The following is a 19,536-nucleotide window of genomic DNA, read 5'->3' as shown; positions in this document are numbered from 1 at the left end:
GTGTAGCAACAGCACTAGTACATGTGCATGAGTATGATATGTACGCAGGTGTCGGAGTGACTCATCCTGCCCTGATAATGTGCAGTCTGACTCACACACTGCCGAACCTGCAGCACAGTGTGCATGATGGTATGTGCAAATTAGTGATGTGCGTTATGTACTTGCACTTGGCCCTTGAATGCGTGGCAGTTGGCTCTGCATTATTTGGATTGGGGGAGGCAGCATGAGAAGATGCCTTTGACGGGCCTTGGGGGACTATACATCATGTAAATGCATTTGGCAGTGTTGACTTTGGACACTCACCTCCATCGCCAGACGACACAGTCCCGCACTCCATATCGCCAACGCCCTGAATTGATTCCGTCCCGATCAGTGAAGCGCATGTCTCCTCCCATGGCTCCAGTCTCAATGGGGAATTTGGGCCCCCTCCAGTCTGTATTGCCTTACTCCGGTTGGTGGCGAGGAGGCTCTGCAACCGCACCCGCAAATCATCTCACCGCTTGCGGCAGTCCTTGGGGGTGCGGGGGGTGGTGCCTACTGCACTCACCCTTTGGACGGTTTGTGCCCAGATGTTTTTCTTGCAGATTATTGACTCTCGCCGCATGTTGGAGCTGAAAACAACATCTGCGTGCTCCGCAAGGTAGTCAACCATTGCCTGCAGCTCTTCCGGGCTGAATCTCCTCTCGCGGAGCCGGTCTTCAGACATCTTTGGGGCTTTAGGCATTGGTCCGGGGTGTGTGGTCCTTTCACGAACTTCGGATTGCTCCCAAGGGTGCTGCCTGAAGAGGATGGCAATGGATTGTGTTTTTAAAGATGGCCAACACGCTCCTTCCCGTTCCTGTGAGATGACGTAATTTCCGGATCCGTTATTTTACGGTGACCGTAAATTATGGCAACCGTAAATTACGGTCACCGTTACTTACAGACGGTGCTGCTTCCGTGGCGGTGTTGTAAAGTACGTCTCACACCATGCCGGTAGGGGGTTTTATGGGTCATTTAGCGGCATGCCGCTAGGTACTTTTCCGGCATGGCGAAAAGCTCGTAATGGGCCGCAAATAGCGGTCTGTTACCAGGTCCGTCTCCGCCATGCCAGAAAGTACCTGTACCTACCTCCAACCTCGGAATGAAGGCCAGTGTGTTGAACAATTGGTGGCAAATGGAACAGAGGATTGATTGCTACATTTGATAGCAATTTACACCAGTTGTGTTGGAAAATGTAAGTGGACCAGAGATTTCTGTTTCCGTGTCATTTGCTGGACCTCCACTTGTTTATTTTGAAGAAATATTTCTCTTTATATCTGGTGATGGATGTGCACTTGTGTTGGCACTAGATAGTTTTGTGGTTGTACTACTTGATGGAGTAGCAGTTGTTTTTAGTTTCATTGGTGGTATAGTTGGGAGATCTCTTATAAATTCTGTTTGCATTAATTTTCTTTTAAAAACATTACCTTTTTCAGGAACAGGGTACATATCGAGATGGGTTGTGTAGAGAACACCTAATCGGTTGTACACTAGGATGCAAGGAATGTCAGCCTTCACTTTGTTTGCATAAAAATTGACTAGAAATAGTCCTTCGAGTGTACATAGATATGAAAGTGTTTTATAACTCATACCTTCTTTGAAGACTGTGCTGCCAATGTCAATCATTGCCTGATCTAGGGTTAGACCTTGCGATTTGTGAATAGTGACTGCATATGCAAGAGACAGAGAATTGTGTTCTTTCGTATCCTTGCCTTTTAACTTCTGAAAGTTTGTCAAAGTGGATGTTGATAAATTGAATGTTGTTGTCATGTGGATAAGTCTGGAAGCCAACAACTGTACAATTGCTCCATTGACTACATTTTGCTCCATGTCAAGGTTACATTTCAGAATTACTCTGCAGTTTAAACCTAACATTAACATTTTATCCAAACCAGCTGTGTTGGAGATACATTTTTCTAAGCTATTTAGTTGTGCTGTTGCTTGTTGACACATAGGGAGTGCCATGCCGTGGCCTTCCAGTTTGTCTGTGGAGCTAATATGCACTATTGGTTGCATTTCTTTTTTAACATCATTCATTGAATTGCATACAGCTTGCTACAGTTGGCATTAAGGACATATATTTTAAATTTGTTTGTGCTAATTGTTCCATGACATCAGGAGCAGATTTGTCATGCCCACATAGCTCATGGATGAGTCTACTATTTAGGATAGATTGTGCATCTTTAGAAAGAAAACCAGTCCTAATACTTTTTAAAATGCTAGCATAGGTGAGGTCTGCACACTGACACATGGTTTGAGTTAGTTCTCTGTATTGGAAATGTTGCCAGGGATTTACTTTTCCTATACTGCCAAGTGTGTTGCAGCACTGTTTGTGTCCTAAGGTTTTAAAAATAGGTACACCTTTCACTGGTATCAATAGTAAGAGATCTCCAAAAACAATAACGTGTTTCCTCCAAAGAGATTTTTGTGGTCTGTTTTAAGGACTTCTTGTAATCTGATGTGAATTAGAGCCAACATTACGTTGGAAACCATGCTTACCTCATCTATTAGGAGCATTTTCATTTGTTTCAGAATTCTGTGTAATTTATTAGCAGCTTCTGTTGATAGTTTGTAGTAATTTAATTTGATTTGGGGTTCTACTGGAATGAGCAGTAGTTGGTGTAAAGTAAAACTTCCTATGTTGTAGGCAGCTAAACCTGTGGGGACTGTTAAAACAGCTGACAGCTTGTTGTTTGTTACCTTTTGTAGGAATTGACTGATTATTTTTATTAAGAATCTTTTTTCCAGAACCAGCATCACCACTGACTTAGAGGAGTAGAGGTGTGTAATATTGACCGTTACTTTCATGATTCAAACCACGTTCAATTTCTTTAGTCACTTTTAGGAAAATGCTAAATTGTTCATCATTTAGCTGTGATTTCAGTACTGCCAAATTTTCTTCTCATTGCTTATATTGATACATGATGTTCTCTACTTCAGTCATGGCTAATTCTGCTTAATTTACTATGAGTGGCTCTCCAAGTGGTTCTTGGCTTCCTGCAACAGAAGGTTGACTGCCCTCAGGAGTGTCTTAATTTAGTTGTGCTTGAACGTCTTCCTCTTGTTGTAGTGGTTGAAACATTTGTTTACTGCTTTCATTTGCATTGAATGCAGCTTCAAATGAGTCATGGTTGCCTAACAAATCCTCTTCGTTTCACAATGGTTTAAAAAGTTGCAGTAGGGCCATGTAGTAAAGTTCTCTATGTTGAGGAGTTTTAAATGATAACTTCATATGATTAATTAATTTGATTAATTAGCCTGTGCTTGGGAAGTTTGTTGAGGCTCCCTTAACAAGCTAAACCACATATTTCCCATATTTTTTTAATCTGCTTTCTCATTATTTTTGTTGGAGAAATGTTGGGCTATGTGCTAGAGAGGCACATGTTTTCCAAAGCAGTACTTTGTTTCAGTAGTATATGTCTAATACACTGTTTTTAAAATGTCCTGGGTGTTGGGATAATTTTTGCCTATTGTTTCTATGTTTGGTAGGATTTTAGGACTCTTTTTCTGGATGCAGCAGGATCAAGGCTTGGCCAGGCTATGTGTTCAGATTTGCCATATAAGGCGTTACCTGTTAAATGGTCTGCAGCTTTGTACATCTACATTCTCTATAGGAGCGCATTGTTATGCCAAGTCTGTACAATTTTTTAACAGTGTTTTATCAGATGATATGTCATACCAGAGGTCTTTTAGCTCTGTTTTCTCAGCTGTGGTTAAGTAGGCTGTGACATATTGTGTAACATCAGTGGAATTGCCTACAATATATTGTATATCTATGTTTGCATTCCAGAAGAGGGCAATGAGTGCATTGTAATCATTAATGTACTTTAAAGCTTTGTTTATTTTAATGCTGTATGTGTTTTTAGGCGATTTGCCTTTCACACTGTGTCTAACAGAAGACATGGCGCTGTTTACTTGTCCTTTTGCTGTAGCTGGTCTAGGGGAACCAAAGCTGCATTTGAGGTAATATTTACCTTTGTTTTTATATCTGTGTTGGCAGTATTTGCAACATTTATGTTTTTGGAAGCATAACATTTTTTGTACGTAGCTCAGTATTTGTGGTTTCTGAAGGGATGTTGCAGGTTATGTATTTGTGAATAAACTTCAAAACAGTGGCTCACTGTTATGACCAAATTTAGTATCATCTTTTATCCACAAAATCATGTGGATGTTTGGTGCTCATCTGGATTGATATTCTTTTCTCCAAAAGACGTGTTCCACTTCTCAGAGGGGAGGAATATTTTGATTACAGATGAAGTGCAGCATGGCAATAAAGCGGTGGTGAAAGTATCTTGATGCATTTACAGGGTCAAGAGCGCAGAGTTCTACTGGTGTTTTTATGTCTATTCCTTCATTGTTTTGGTTTGATATGCGTAGGAAGTCGTGCAAGTCATCCCATGCATATTCTGCACAACTTAAAGTAACAAACCATGTGGGTGGACTGAGGTTCCTAAACTAACACTATACATCAGTGTGAGATCAGAACCAGCATTCTTTGGCACCGCGCAGGTTTGCCAAGAGATTTGTGATACTTGATTGCAAAGCGTCATCTTTCTCTTTTATATTTTGAAGTAGTTGGGTAGCAGACATGTTTAAAAATTGGAGCCTGTTTTTAACATGTGTGCATCTCCATAACATATAGTTGCTATTTCACTTTCAAACTGTAGGTGGAATATGTTTTCAAGATTTTGTCTGAATCTGGGGTCTTCAGAGTGCATTAGTAAAGAGCGATATTCTGATGCTGTTATTTGCATGGCTCTTTCATCATATATTCCCCCTTTTCCTGTAGGAAAGAGTAGAGGAAAGGCCTGTGCTTCTATACTTTTCTCCCATATGCTGATTGAAGATCCTTTGGCTTGACGCATTTGATATGTTTCTAATGCATCATCTACGGTGCCTTTGGAGTGCAGTGGGTGAATTGTATACTGGTCTAAAATAATGGATTCCGTAATAGGAACTATAAATTCAAATTAGCCAGTTGGTGAGGAATCCTGAATTATTTGGGTGGTTTCCCTTACGTTCTGTTCAATATTTATATCTTTGTAATAGTCATGGTTTTCTTTTAGATATTGTAGGGCTTTTTTAACTTTGTTTATGTCTACTAGATATAGGCAATTTTTTGGGTATTTTTTTGGTACACCATTAACTAGGATAATCAACGCTGCTCTCCCAGAGTTTCTACATTTTTGTTAAGATCTAGAGGCAAATAAACTCCTTTGCCACAAATGCCTTTTACTAATTCAGAAGGAGGCAATTTAGCTGTTTTGGGTTAAAGGCATATAATAGCTTGAAATGGGTGTACTGTTTGGATTATAATGCTCTCATACTAATTAAGCTGCCGGAGAGGTTTGGGAAGTGGGAATATTTCCAAGTTATTAGTGACAGCTTGTGAAGGCATTTGATTATTATCAAGCTTTGTATTGCAGTATGTGCAAAGTAGTGAGGGGTTACTTATTTTGTATTTGTTTTCTGTTATAAGATGTAGAGCCAATTGGAATCATTGGGATTCTTCATTGTCTTCTATTTTGCAACCCATATTAGCAATTTGTATTCTCTTTTTATAAAAAGTTCTGCGACAACCCACACATACTTTGTTTGGTACTTTAGCAGATGTGCTTTTAAACTTCACTATTTCTTTTTTGTACGTGTTCATTAGAAGATTGTCATTTGTAAGGTTTTTGCTAATGTTCTCTAAAGTAACTGAATTTTCTGGTAATGGCCCAAAATGTTGCCATCTGAATTCCGACTCCTGAAATTCTGACTTTTTTTTCAACCCCCCTTACATCACATATATATGTGGAGGTATGGGATATAATAGTAGTTTGGGGGACTACGGGGGGTCTTCCCCCGCATATATATGTGGAGTAAGAGGGTTAAAAAAAAGTCATCTTTTTCGGCCGTCGGAATTCTGGGGATCGTAGTAATCACATAGATCGTATATTCTAAGTCATCTTGTCAAGGATGGCACTCTAATAAGAGTGGCACAAGACACCCAGAAGAGTTTGGGTGCTGAAATAAAGTGGACAGATAGGAACACACACAGCAGAAAGGAAAGGGAGTGAAGAGTAGGGAAGAGTAGCAGGGGAAAAGGTACAGAGTGAATACCCTCTTGGGGTGTATGCAGAATAGGAAAAGAGTATTCCACGAACCTTGGAAATACTCTAGCCTTCTGCACAGTTTGCTATAACAGAGTCCCACGCTGTTTGCTCATGACTTGGAACAGCAGCTATGGGTGTCTGTGATGTAGAAACGAGACAAGGGAAGGGGCAGAGGTTGACTGATGGGAACCAGCAGTCAAGCTCTGTACAAAGGGTCTACAAACAGTACAAGAGAAGATACAACAGACAAATCCAGGAAAGGAGATGATAGCAAACTAGCAGAAGGATATGAAGGGAAAGTCGAGTAACAGGATATGATAACAGAGGACAGAAGGGTAGGTGGAGAGCTCAGAGGAGCAGGAAGGCAATGAGTAAGCCCACCAGAGTGGGACGGTAAGGTAGAAATATCAGAGGAAAAGGGCTTAGGGCAACAGAGTAAAGAAGACTGCACGGCAAGGATCCCAGAAGGGCCGGACAGTAAGGAGTGAACCCTGAGGGGCAGGGCCGCCGAATGTAGAAGGTTGCAGAGGGCTGTAGAGGGCTGCTAGGCCGAGGACCCAGCGGGGAAAAAGGTAGGGGGTAGGCAGCGGAGCGTGATAAGCTGCAAGTAGGAAGCCCAGAGGACAAGGGCTGTTGGCAGCCGGAGAGAGGCAGGCTATAGAGCAGGGAGCCCAGAGGACAAGGGCTACGGCAGCCGGAGTGAGGAAGGCTGCAGAGCAGGGAGCCCAGAGGACAAGGGCAAAGGCAGCCGGAGAGAGGCAGGCTGCAGAGCAGGGAGCCCTGAGGACAAGGGCTAAGGCAGCCGGAGAGAGGCAGGCTGCAGAGCAGGGAGCCCTGAGGACAAGGGCTAAGGCAGCCGGTGTGAGGTAGGCTGCAGAGCAGGGAGCCCAGAAGACAAGGGCTAAGGCAGCCGGTGTGAGGTAGGCTGCAGAGCAGGGAGCCCAGAAGACAAGGGTTGAGGCTGGAAAGCAGCAGAGCGTGATCAGCTGCAATGTAGAGAGCCTGCAGGGCAAGGGCGAAGGCTGGAAGGCAGCAGAGCGTGATCCGCTGCAATGTGGAGAGCCCGGCAGGGCAAGGGCGGAGACTGGAAGGCAGCAGAGCGTGATCAGCTGCAGTGTGGAAAGCCCAGAGGAGCAGTGCTGAGAGGCAGGGAGCCTGGAAGGCTATGGCTGGAGGCAGCAGGGTGGAGCAAGCAACAAGGCAGGGAGCCCAAAAGGCGGGGCTGTAGGCAGCAGGGTGTAACAAGCTGCAAGGCAGGGTCCAAGCAGGAGTGAGGGTAAACAGCATACAAGGATCCGAAGACCGACGCGAAAGGTGGAGGAAGGACTCTCAATGCAAGAGGCTGAGCCACTGCAGACAGCAGCCTTATATACAGCCTAGCCCAGCACAGAGGCAGGCTAATTGGTTTCACCTGGCGAATCACACCTGCAGGCAATCGGCCACCTCCCTTTCTGTTCCTGGGCTGGTGGAAGCAGGACCAGACTCTAAGGCTTCTGGGGGGTGTAGTTCCATAGAATTCCAATAGGAACGGCCAGGAAACAATGCTTGCGGCCAGGTGCATTATGGTATGCGTAGTTAGTTGACAATAATCATTAAGTAACAAAGTCCAAATGGAGCAAAAATGGATGTGCCCATGGCGCAGGCATGACACATCTTCACTTGCAAAGTATTTACTTTAGATGTGATCTATTTGTTGAAGATGTTCTTTGGCTGTCCCATATAGTATTAAAATGTTGCAGTTGCAAAGCAGGACTTTTTGCATAGTACAGTATCTGGAAAAGATTCTATATCCCGAAATGCAGGCTAATGAATGTCCTCGCATTCCAGTGTAATTGCGCTCTGGACAGGAGTCCATGGTTTGTAAAGTTTGAATTCTAATTTTGTCTTTTACTTTCAAAAAGTGATTGAGGAATTGTCTAAAGATTTGAAGGATTGTTTCCGTATGGTACACATTGAGTTGCATGGCCATTTGTAGAATGGACGGATTGGTTGGGTGGTGGAACAGCTGATTGCAAGATTGTTGGGGATGTTTTTTTCAATAAGTGGTCAATAAGGGTTTATTGTGCCATAAAGGTGTTTTCTATGATTTTATACCCTTGTCCACTACTTTGTATGACAATTGGGTTTTCTGTTTTTGTTTATAAGCCTCTTCATTGAAATATGGTTCTGTGCTGCTTTTGTGAATCCATTCACTGTCACCGAAGTTTGCAAAGGTATCTATGTTGACATTGCACATGTTTAGAAGTACTTTTCGTAGTTTACTGATTAATTTTGTTAGTGGTTTCATTTTGGTTAAAATAATTATGAACAATTTTCTTTTAAGGAGAATTGCGCTATCAATGAGAGCTTCCGGAATTATTCTCCTGCGGCAATATTTAAGGGTCGAGCTTGACTTTTGCACTGTTTTCATAAGATTGTGAAATACTCTACGGTGGAAAATTTTTGGAATGCTTAACTGTGGCTATGTTAACGTTGGTAGATATAGTGGTGGTTTATTAGCGGTTTTATTATTCTCCATACATTTTTTTAATTTAATTTAATTTTTGTAGGCTGCTATGCGGCTTTATTGTACGGTACGAGTAACAGAAAGAATGCTACTACACTAGTACACTTACTTTGTAGGATGTGAAGAGGGGTTTTCTTCAGGTTGTCTTCCAGGAGGTTGTTCTTCACTGCAATTGGGAAAGAAGAAAATTAGTGGGTATGTATGGTAATGGTGAAGGTATTTTAGTACTAGAAGACATTGGGCCTCATTACGAGTCCGGCGGTAACCAAGCCAAAAAATCTCATTCCGCTTCCGTTATTCCCGGAATCACTGGGGCATTACGACCCCGGTGCCCGAGAATTCCGAGGTGGAATTCTGTAAATCCCCATTCCCATGGAGTCCCATGTGAATGGGGAAGTGGAAACACTGCCACCATGCTGTAATGGTGCAGGTGTTTCCATGTCTGCCTGCAGGAGGGTGGTGTTAAACCTGCCAGGTCAGACCTGGCGGGAGTGACACCTCCCGCCTGCAGGACTCTTAATCAGCTGGCATTCTTTCCAGACCAGCAGGGTCATAATGAGGCCCATTATTTTGGAGTGTAGGAGGAGTTTTTGGGAAGAAGAGTTAGCAACATTGGACTTCATTACAAGTATGGTGGTAACCCTGCCATTGCTGCAGATGCGTTGCAACCAGATTGATTGCTAATAATTGTTTGGTAGCTAGCTGCCAAATGGCACCAGGACATTACAGGTCCTGTTGGCTTGGAAAGTCAGGTGCTGGAAAATGTTAGTCACTATGTCTGTGAAGTTGCATAGGACTCTACAGGAATAGGGACATGGGAGCACTGGCAGCCTTGCTAATGGGGCCGATAGTGCCATGATAAGCATGCCCAACGGGTCCATAGGAAGAAAGTGTGACATTGTTTTAAATTTCAAAATGGAAAATGCTGGCCGTTTAAAAAGCTGTCCTTTTTGGGAGGCTGTATATGAAAGGTAAAACAAGGTTTTGTGGATTTATAGCAGCACTGTGTGTAACATTTTTCTAAAAAAAAAAGAAATGGAGATAGAAAATATTTGTAGAGCACTTTTAAATGGCACTTGTGTGAAGGTTTGTTATGTTGTCAGTATATGCATACTTGTGAATGCGATGCGCTGTAATGTGTAGCTGGGTATTAAATTATGGTTCTTTTGTTTGTATTGTGGGAGCCAATAAGCAGGTACAGATTAGAAAGTAGAATGTTAGCAAGTATGCACGTATGGGAAAGTTAATCAAATTGCACACATTGAGTGGTATTGCAATATGTTGGAGGAATCATTTCCATTTTCTTTCATTTATGTATTAACAGTTACACACAACACTGCTGTAAATGTATGCATGCATTTATTTGTTTTAATTGAAATGGTGCTGAAATTAATATTTATTAACGCATTGCATTTTGCCATTTTTTATTACATGTACATGCCATGTTTCGGTAACATACATGCAGTTTTCATTTGAGTTGCATTGTGGGAGTTTTAGTGCCACTTTGTTAGTGGAAGACGACGTATTGAAAGTGACACATCTGGGTCTTTTGAGGATGCCAGGCTTGGAAATGGGAATGTGCAGCCCAGGGGATTAGCCAATCAGGTTTCTTGCGTGCGGTATGCAAGGAGCGAGTCTGGCAGAAGGTCTGTTTGCTGAGAGGAGGGCATATGGGTCTGGCTATGGCAATGTCTTTCAGGAGGCAGTGGGTGTGGATTCTGAGGGCGTCTTCAATTCATTAATTGAAGGTACATGCTGAGAATCATGGCATACTCAGAAATAGTGGGTTGCCAGAAGTGGATGTTTCCTGGCATGCAGTGGCGCTGCATGGATGTGCTACTGTAGCTGTACAGACCTTGTTTACCGCGACTGAGTACAACCTTGCACTCAGTGAATCTAACATTGTCTACCCGATCTTTAGGTAAACCCCGAAACAGCAGTAAAAAGCTGCCACACCCAATATTCATGTTGGGAACTGGAGAGAGGGACGTCCAGTAGCTCATCCTCATCATCCTCTTGATCCACCTCTGTATCACCAGCCCTGTTCCCCTCTCCAGGTGCCCCAGATGGTGGTGGTGGTGGTGATGGGGCAGCTGCAGTGGCCATGAATGCCATTGTCTCAAGAAGTACAAAGTCGACATAACAAACAGCCCAAATCAGCAGCAGGTGCTCTCTCTCCTGGACAGCCAGTAACAGCAGTGGGTGGGTCCCTTTAGAGGGGTTGTCTGACGATGGCACGACTGTTTGCGGACAGTCGATACACAGAAAGGGCTTAAAAAGTTATACAAAGTTGCCAGATCAACTAGGATATGGCCTAGGAGCTCTGCAAGGGTGAAGTTTCAACTTCAAACACCCTGGACTGGCCACAAATATGTTTTTTAACTGTCCGTGGAGCACAGACAATGTCCGCAGAAAGTCCCAATAAACAGCGCGGGTGCTGTCACATGATGACTTCCCCAGACGGCTACGGACAGATGGCTGTCCTGCAGATACCTATTGTGTGGGAGACAGATTATGCATGCGTTTTAGGGTCCATAGGACAGGGGTGGAGTCCCCAAACTAATAAAAAATGTGACATGTGTGAGCAGATATATATGTGGATAGGCGAGGTGTCTGGGGGCACAATGGGATGAGGTGCGCATGCATGCCAATGTCCGTGGGAGAGGGGTGGGGTCCTCGAACAAATTAAAAGTGCCACACATGCGAGCGGATATGTGCTAACAGTCACGGTGTCCAGGGGCACAGTGGTATGAGCTGCACATCCGTGCAGTGTCCATAGGACAGGGGGGGTCGCCAAACTAATTAAAAGTGTGACACATGTAAGCAGACATGTCTGGACAGGCATGGTGTCCGGGGGCCATAGTGGAATGAGTTGTACATGCATGCCAGTGTTTGTAGGACAGGGGTAGAGTCCCCAAATAAATTAAAAGTGTGATGCAACAGAGCGGACATGTCCGGACCGGTGCGTTGTCCATGAACACCTCCATTTTGGTTATGCACAGGCCAGACAGTCGCACAGTCAGCTCCAAATTGGACTTTTAAAAAAAAACATGCAGCAACAGTGCACACACACATATTTATTTAAACAAAAATATACAATCAATTTGGAAAGAGATGGAAAATCAGAATGGGAAACATAAATGGGAGAATTGAGTTTTCTACACACTGTTCATGAGGGGAGGATGGGATTGAGGTTTTATCGTAGCATCTTTGATATAGGGAATTTGATGGTGATGATTGGTAGAGATAGGGTGAATTGGCACAGGTACACGTTGGGCAGTGATATCGGTTATTTTCTTTGACATGATTTTTAACAAACGTCATCAACTGAATAAAATTGTTATTTAGTTCATCCATTTTTGCAGATAAGTTTCTTAGTTCATTTTCTGCATTTGGAGTTAGGGGTTGTCTGTGGCCATCTTCTGGGTCATTTAATAGTAATTCCGGGCCACTTTCTTCATTTGCACTGTGTACTGTTAAAAAGAAAACCATGTTTTAGTGACATGTCAACACCTTTTTTGGTTGGTTTAAAAATGTATTATGTACCATTAGAGTTGTTTCACTCATTTCATCATGGGGGAAATGTTCCTACAACAACTCCAGGGTGCTTGCATTTTCTGTTGAGAGAAAACAATACTGCTATTTCTTACAGGCTATGAATACATAATACATTGTAATGGTACAGAAAGAAATATAGTACACTTACTATTTTTCTAAGTGTTTCTTCTGGAATAACTGCCAGCTGCTTCTCAGTGTGTAAGGAAGGTTCCACTGCTATTGTTAGGTGTACAGTTGACCTTTATGCTTGGTGCATTTCATTATGTTGTCCAATCTATGACAAAATGCTTCTGGATTCTCAAGTACAGAATTTCTATACATATACATTTTTGGATGTGGTACATATAGCTCCTAAAGTTTCATGTACATGTGTTTTGCCCGTTGCAGGATACAACAATGTAAGGTAACCCCTGTGCTTTTGGGCAGTGTGAATGCTGTCTGTAGTCCGCGGACAGACGCACAGTCCGCGGACTCTGTGGCTATCATGTTGGGGGCAGGGGTTCACTATGATGTAAGGGACATGTAGAAATGATAAGGGAATACTGGTAAAAACCCATGAAATTCAGTGAAAATACTTTGTTAACGGGACATTGGGCCTCATTATAACTGTGGCGGTACAGTGATAACGGCACCGGTAGTGCTGCCGGTACCATTATCACTGCACTGCCACATTACGAGTTCTGCTCGGGGGTGCCTCTCTGCACGCCTGGTCAGACCAGGCGTGCAGAGCGGCACGCAAGCCGAACAGGATGGAAGCAACGGTACTGTTATGAACCGTACCGCTGCTACCATCCTCCCCGTTCACATAGAGCCCTATGGGGGCTCGAATGGGAATGGGGATGTACCGCTCCGGATCCCGCGAAAGGGGAATTACCAGGCCCGGGAGGTCAGAATGGCCTGGTAATTCCTCTTTTGCGGGATCTGGAGCCAGACCGAGTTTGGGGGTAGGTATGCCCTTTTTAAGGGCATTGCTACCTCCAAACTCATAATGAGGCCTGTCATGACCCCTGCCCATGGCCTTGGCGGTCAGGCTATCTGTACTGCACCACAGTCTTCTATCATGGCCGCAAGAGCCCCATCATGTCCCCCAAGACTCTCTTGGAGTCAGTCCTGGCGCCTTTGGCCTTTGACGCCAGGCTCATATGGGAAGTCAAAGAACTGGAACTCACAAAAGCATTTATGTAACATGGATGTCCCTGTATGGCTCAGTTCCAGAACTGAGCCATGCGGTCTAGCATTTGAGGTGTTCGTCGGGCCTGGGGGCACCTGGGATACCTGCAGGCTATATAAGCCACGCCCAAGCTGGAGAACACGCTTAGCGTTACTTTGCTGGTCGCAGCGTGACGCTCACCACGGTTTGTTGGAATCTTCCTCTGCATTCTGGGCCCGATACCTGCAAGAACAAGAACAAAAACACTGTTAGTATTCGCTTACCTGCTTCTGTCCCCCGCTCAGAATCCCGAACATCCAGCATCTCGGTCAACGATCACTCTCTCATGGAAGCCGCAACCTGGGAAGAACAGAGAAGCAACATTAGTAAGCGTTTATTCGTCAACATTGAAAAAACAACCAAAAGGCGCACGCTTACCTGAATTTGACTTGATTTTGGTCCACGTCCATCCCGGGCCATTCAACGACCTGCAAGAAGAAAGAAAAGGCTGATTAACATGTAGAAGTGCTAGAAGGCGGTTTGCGCAACACTTTACTCACCGCTCTCCATCTTCTCAGCAACATACAGTCTGAAACTTCACGGCGGCCTGCAAGAAAGGGATAACAAACAGGTTAGCACAAGAAAGGCACATAACGCTGCACTCCGTGCTTTCACTTACCTTCTTGTGCACAGCCCCAGCAGCACGGCATCACCAGAACTCCTTCTGCACCTAAGAAAGAAGGAAAGACATTAATAGGGGCAATTGCAAAATAACGGACAAACTGCCAAAACAGCATACTTACCTGACGAATGGAGTCGCAGCAGGTCTGGGCTCTGAGGGGCCCGCGCCAGTGAAGCAACTAGGTTGCGACGAGCCCATCCACAAGGCCCCCCTGCACAGAACAGCAGGACGGAGAGTGCACATACCAAATATTAAGGTGAGGAGAGCACTAATGCGCCGGTGGGTCCACAAGGGTGGTGGGCTCCGGGTTAGAAGGGACAATAAAGTTAAACCCAAACTCCTCTGTTTTCAGACCTGGTTCTCAACCGAACAAGAGTCCAATGGAGTGGGTCCAATGTCAGAAGCAGTCCAGCCAGACTCGGTGGCGTCCCCGTGGATACCAGGTGAGCGTTACAGAATGCAAAGCCTCACAAACTACAATCCACCTGGGCATCATGGAAACCTCGGAAACCGACCAGTTAGCTAAGATGCTGGGACAGTTACGTGCTGAGGTGCATTCAGCCAGGCAGGAGACCAACACCTTGCGGAGGGAATTGATAGTGGCTAAGGACTGCACTGACGATTTAAGTAGACAACTCCTCCAATCACAGGCCGGACAAGCCCCATTGCCTGGGAACGTTTCATCGATGTCAGCACTGCCGATCAATCCAGTACAGATCACTCTCCCAGGAACAGTTCCTTTAGCCCCACGGAGTGTTTCACGGAGGACCCTAGGAAGTATGCAACCTTCATGAACCAATTTTGCCTCCATTTTCTTTGCAGACCTGGGGCCTTTCCTAATGATCAGTCGCGGGTGGCCTTCGTATTGTTTTATTTGAGTGTCAATGCTGCAGACTGGTCTCTACCTTTCGTTAGTCAGGATGACCCACTGCTACATGACTTCAGGGGCTTCCAGCAGGAGATCGAAAAGCTCTTCGCCCGTCGTACTCAGGGACAGGCACTAGACAACGAACGCTTGTCCCTCCGTCAAGGAAACCAACACTTATTAATATATATAGCGACCTTCAATAGGCTTGTGGTCGAATCAGGGTGGCCAGAGGAGAAGAGAACCATGCTATTTCACCTAGGCCTACGGGGGAGCTAAAGGATGTGCTTACCCAAGTGGTGGAGCCACCAAAAGACTGTGCAGAGTTTATCAACCGTGTGGTTCAGCTTGATCACAGGTTGCAAGACCGAAGGGCAGATCAGAGCAGACCAGACACTCGCCCTATGTTCGTGCGGTCTAAGGACCATGTTCCACAAGTGGCAGACAATTTGTTGGAGCCAATGCAAATGGGAGGAGTAAGACCTCCTTTAACCAAAGCTGAAAGAGACAAGAGAAGGGAACTGCAGCTATGCCTATACTGCAGAAAAGCAGGTCATTTCCTTAAAGAGTGTCCAGTAAAGCCACCGTAGGCCAAGGAGAACCGTAGGGGCCACGGATAAGGAAAACACGAATGAAGAGTCAGAAAACTACCAAGCCCGGCAAATTTAGGGGTCCATTTGTCGAGCGAAGAAAGTCAACTACAGACCTCCCATTTTGCGTTGCCTGTGATCCTAATCAAACACCAGCAGCCGTCTAGGATGCATACTGTAGAAGCATACATTGACAGCGGAGCAGTTGGGAATTATATGGACCAGGATCTCGCAGCAAAGATGGGGCTCTCCCTGTGCCCTAAGTCAACCACCGAGACAGTGACCACCGCTGATGGTACAGAAATCGCTTCCGGTCCAGTATTCAAAAGTCAACAGTTCTAACCCTTCTGTGTCAGGATGGCCACCGGGAATCTATTGCTTTCGATTTCATCAAGGCGTTTCAGTTCCGGTAGATCCTAGGGATGCCGTGGTTGGTCGCACACAATCCGTATATTGATTGGCGTGCAAGGGGATTGGTCTTTTCCAAAGGCTGTACTTGCACTTGCTATTACAAAGGAAGGAATTAAACAAATGGCGACACTATCTCCTAGGTGCCAGGCACACTATCACCATGATAACAGACCATTGAAATCTACAATATATAAAAACTGCAAAGGCTCAATCCTCACGACAGCTACGTTGTGCTCTTTTCTTTGCGGAATATGATTATGTGATCACGTTTCGACCGGGGGTCAAAAACAGAAAAGACAATGGCCCTCATTACGACCCTGGCGGAAAGCGAAAAACGATGGCGGAAATGCAATACCGCCATCGAATAGCGCTCGGTGCGACTATGACCCGTCACCGTAAAGTACGATGCCATTAGCGACACCGTAGTGAACGCCAACGCTAACTGCACCAAGTACGCGCGCGCGCGCCATGCCAAACCGTAATTAGCACCATGGCGCAAGGGTACGCGAATTCCGACCCTAGCGGACATGTACCTAACGCCATCAAGCACGGCGGAAAGTACCATTCCGCCATGGTGAGAAGTACGGCATCGCGAATCAACCGTAAACGGCCCCACTGAGTGCCTGTACACCGCTCCCTGGCCACATAGTACAACTCCCCGTAGGTGCAACGAAGTCACAATGCAACCAGTGAAATGTACAAGTCGCCCATGCATGCCAACGAACAAAAGAACCACAAGAGGGGCCAATGGGAGCTGCAGGGCACAGATGGCACGAATACAGAAGCTATACCAATGGACATGACCCCAGTCTCCCACCAAGAAACGCACGCAAACACAGGCACCTGTGACCATGCAACATTCCGATAATCACATCATTCCACCAATCCACCTGGCTGACCGGCATCTGTTACACAAAACCTAATCCCCGCCCCTGAGCATGACATCATCCAAACAGTCATATTGGCAGCCCTCACCCCTGACCTCACTGGGCTCCGTAGGCAAACGCGCCCAGCACAGTACCACGCAACTATACTCCGAAGCTGGAACCCAATGCATATCTCCTCACAATTCATCGCTCCCCAAATAGGAATATGCCACATCACTTGCAAAGAAGAACGCTACACGGCCCATATCAGAATAGAAATTTAATGCACAACAAAATCACCAAGCCCATACAGCCATTAGGCCATGAACTCCAAAACACATTTCACCATTGTGGGCTGCATCCGCAACAAATGACCAGCTACTTCTTGTGTGACGCCCTGTTCCTTCATGGTACACAGGGGCTACATTCTCGTACGAAAAGGCAACATGGAAGCGCCTAGAACCGCAGGGCCGTCCCAATAGGGAGGCACTAGTCCAGCTGAAAGACCGAAATGTTGCTCCGAGCCACTAGTACTGCGTAAGGGCATGTGGCCCATTGGCGATCGTCCCATAAGATCGTAATGCTGCTCCACTGATTAACACGAAGCAGCAGGTGTCGGGAGTAAAACCCATCTGCAGGAGTGGCATACAGATGGCAGTGGCAAAAGGGGAGGAGATACCTGTCAACCAAAAGAAATGAAAAAGAAAAGGATGGCCATCAGAACTACATTCGAACAACTCACTACAATGATCACACTAGATCCACAGCCATATGCATGCTAGCCCACTCCAAAGGATCATCACCACCCCAAAACCACTTGCGACTCATAACTATCCATATCGAGGTGAAAACACCATCACAAACGAGTGTACCTGTGCATGCGTCTGTGAAAACAGAATCCATCAGATGGGATTGGTAACGTGCATGGACACAAGTGTCTGAAGGCGCGTCGAGACAGGGAGGGCTCAACAAGGCCAGATAGACGATGGTCCCACTATGGCAGCCCTGCATCACATAGCGCAGGGGAGGCAGACAGATTCCAAGAAGCCCTGTACATGGCAAACACCGTATCAAATTATCTGCCCATGCATCCATTCATCATTCCCTCATCCCGTAATGAGAACGCCTGTTACCATACTCACATAACATGTGAGAATTCCATTGAGTCTGTGCGTTATGCAGCCTGCAAAATCCACTGTGCCCCAGCCCGTAATACCAGTGTTGTGAAGTAACATGTATTTGGGAACGTCCGGCCTCATCATCCACTTCGCTATTGCGCATCCCAAACTATTCATATCAATCATTGCATCCTCGCCATGGCCCCTGTCCCAAGGACACTGAACAATAGAACGTTATATTTGCAGTCAGACCTGTGGGCATCTCCTCGCCGCTAGCCGAAGACCGAAAGCGCCGCCCTTCGAATTCCTCATTTGCAACATCACGTCGAAAAGGCATCTGTGGCCGCTTGAAATCACAAATTAATCCATCTAGTGCGGCTGTGTGTGAAAATGGCAACTGCCTTCACCCACAAATGGGACGCCCCGCCCGTCGGTGCAACTCGGCACAGTGATGCATGAGGGCCCACCGTTACTCGAGTACTACGTTCCACTGACCCTTCACAAGTCTGTTCGCGACTGCAAAGAATGCATGTGAAACAATGGGACCATAGCCGAATGAACATATCAACCAATGTTACACGGCCATCGGGTACCAATACATGATTGTAATAGCAAGATGCCTTTCCTCGAATTGCAGCGTTGTGTGCGGGACGTGCTCGCCCAAAGGGGAGAGCAGCTTGCACAGGTGGAATGAATCACCACAGGTGGAGGCCATACAGCCTGAAATCACTTAAATTGCACGCCCAGTCTCCTCCCACAACCACTCCGAAATGCTACCGGCAGGACTCGCGATGTTGGCCCTGGGGGACCTGATAGCACTGCAAGTACTCCAACTCCAAGAAGAAGACGAACACCAACTACAACCGGCCGCACGGAGGAGACGCAGGAGGAGGAGGAGGGCAAGGCAGGGCCAGCAAGGGCCGCCAGCACAGCCACTACCACCACGCAGGCAGCCCGCAATCCCACGCCTCCGAGCACATCCGTTCAACCTCACTGATGAGCAGATCCACACCCTCTACCGTTTGGACCGGGACACCATAGCCGCCATTGTGGACATGACACAGGCTGACCTTGTCAGCATGATAGATAGCCCAACCGCCATCCCACCCCTACTGAAGGTGGTGTCTGTACTCCACTTCCTGGCCACAGGCACCTACCAGCACACAGTCGGACAGTTGCATGGCATTTCTCAGCCACTGTTCTCACGGACACTATTGCAAGTGCTCGATGCCCTCCTGCAGCACGCAGACGACTACATCTCTCTACCACGCTCGGAGCAGGAAATTACCAACACAAAAGTGGGATTCCATGCACTTGCCGGCATACCGGGTTGCATTGGTGCCATCGACTGCACCCATGTGGAATTGGTCGTCCCACATGCCATGGAGGCCCAGTACCGCAACCGAAAACAATTTCATTCACTGAATGTACAAATGGTGTGTGACTCCAACAGGATCATTACACATTGTTGTGCCCGATTCCCTGGATCAACCCATGATTCCATGGTCTTGAGGAACTCTACAATACCATGCTACATGGAGCGACACGCAGGGAACAGATCCTGGCTACTCGGTGAGTCTCATTTCATGCATGATGATGTGGGGTATGTGATGCGGCAATGACCTGGCAGGAAGGGGGGGGGTGCGTACGTAGCAATGGCATTCCACATAA

This window comes from Ambystoma mexicanum, chromosome 3p (assembly GCF_040938575.1).
Source record: "Ambystoma mexicanum isolate Mex_15411 chromosome 3p, UKY_AmexF1_1, whole genome shotgun sequence".
NCBI lineage: Eukaryota > Metazoa > Chordata > Amphibia > Caudata > Ambystomatidae > Ambystoma > Ambystoma mexicanum.
The sequence above is the reverse complement of the archived record's forward strand: the minus strand, read 5'-3'. Positions refer to the sequence as shown.